This window comes from Numida meleagris, chromosome 3, assembly GCF_002078875.1.
Source record: "Numida meleagris isolate 19003 breed g44 Domestic line chromosome 3, NumMel1.0, whole genome shotgun sequence".
Taxonomy (NCBI): Eukaryota; Metazoa; Chordata; class Aves; order Galliformes; family Numididae; genus Numida; species Numida meleagris.
In genome coordinates this window covers 74,986,757-74,988,793 of record NC_034411.1, presented here as the reverse complement: position 1 = coordinate 74,988,793, position 2,037 = coordinate 74,986,757, and positions in this window count along the sequence as shown.

Below are 2,037 nucleotides of genomic sequence, written 5' to 3'. Positions count from 1 at the left end.
GTGGAGAGGCAGTGCTGAGCTCTGCTCTGTGTGACAGCAACAGGGCCCGAGGGAACAGCATGGAGCTGCGTCAGGGGAGGGGCAGATTGGGTGTTAGGAAATGGTTCTTCACCAGAGGGTAGTGGGCATGGAACAGGATGCCCAGGGCAGTGAGTATGGCCCCAAGCTGCCATAGTTCTATGGGCATCTGGACATTGCTCTCAGACATAGAGTTTGAATTTTGAATGGTGCTATATGGAGCTGGGAGTTGGACTGGATTATCCTTGTAGGTCCTTTCCACCATGGGGTACTCTATGATTCGGTGATTTTCCAGATAAGCCATTTTTGTCGACTGCAGTATATGAATTTTCTCCTAATCATTGCTTGTATAAAACTTTGGGGTGAGGAATATCTGCCCAATGGAAATTCAAGTACCATAAATTGGAAGCAAACCTGATGTGGTGTGTGCCTCTCCTATAAAGATTTCACAATTTGTTTTCAGTTAAGTAGTACACAGCAGGCCCAAAACAGGGCCACTATGAGCTTTGAAGTGGTAAGTAATTGTTGTTCTGGCAGATATGAATAGTGAGAATGGTTCAAGTAGCACCAAAATTGATTTTCCACTCTTTGAAATATCCAAGTCTCAAAAAGTACATGTTTGTGCCAATTGTTGGTGCAAAACCAATGGCAGGGAGGGAACCCTCCGGTGAGTCTCATGGAGGAGCTCATCTTCAGTAGCATGACTCTGGGCTACATTCAGAGATGAATGATTACTGACGGTGAATCCAAACCAGTACAACCATCTTTTTTTGAGCTATAGGTGCTTTCCCAAACAGATTAGAGCTGATTAGAAATGAATTATTTAACATAAAATTAATTTCTTGGCTCTTAGCCACTGAAAACATACAGGGAATGGCTATCTATGGGAAGAGAAAAATGAGCATCCATAGATAATTAAAATACTTGGACACATTAGTTGTTGCAGATTTTTACCTGCTCAGAATAAGAGGTTATTTCCAGTTAAACATAACACCTCTGTCCGTTACAGTAAGCACACTGTTTTGTAGGAACAGGAGGTCTTGCTGTGTTATTTTCCTTCTGTTAATCTGTGATTTTTGAGTATATCCAGCAGCGAGATATCTGAGCATCTCCGTCATCATTCAAAGCAATTTGCTTTTTAAACAGAGCTGCTTGTTTAAAACACTGACATGGATGATGCTGAAAACATGGGATAAGGGATAACTCAGATCCCATCTTGAGAATGCTTGCAGACACCACGTTGCTCTAAGAAGAGCTAAAAAGATATGTTAGAAGGGGCGGCTTCAGTCTGTGGTGAAAAGGAGGAAAACTGGTCCATGTGATTATGAAGAAGAAAAGAGTGATCAGTAGAGTGGTTACTCTATTACTCTGTGGCCTCTGCTCTGAAACAGGAGAACCTTTGCTTTATTTCACTTATGTTAGGATAAGGTTGTGTTGCGTCTTTCAGCTAGCAGGAGCAAGCAGTCTTCTCAAACCATCTGCCAGCTTGCTTTAGTTATTCTAAGCAGTCTGATGATAGGTGCAATATCCCCACTGTTAACAGGAGTATTATCATATTAATTATCTTTAACTACAAGGCATGCTGTGATAGTAGGCATTGAGAGATTTAAATATACAGTAAATTTGGTAAAAATTGTTTGTCTTTAGTGTACTGAAATGCTTGCTTTTGCACAAAAGACCTAATGCTTCTTACACATAAAAATTAAATTGCCAGCAGTTTTATGATTGGCATCTGAAAAAAAAATTAAATAAAAATATAGATGGCAACCTATATTTGCTTACTAAAAGGAATTCTGACTTTTCTAAAAAGAAAATCATTCACAAATATTTTTAACTTTCAGCAGGAAGCCAAATAAAAAAGTAATCAGGGAACAATTACATTTCTTTCTGTGATGCAACGGAAGGTGGATATCCATTCCTGTTGCTGTGACTACAATGAGAGTGATTGCAAGACGGTAGACAAAAGGAAGGGAAGAAGATTATAGAAAATTTGACTTAATTTGGTTTGTTAAAGAATTT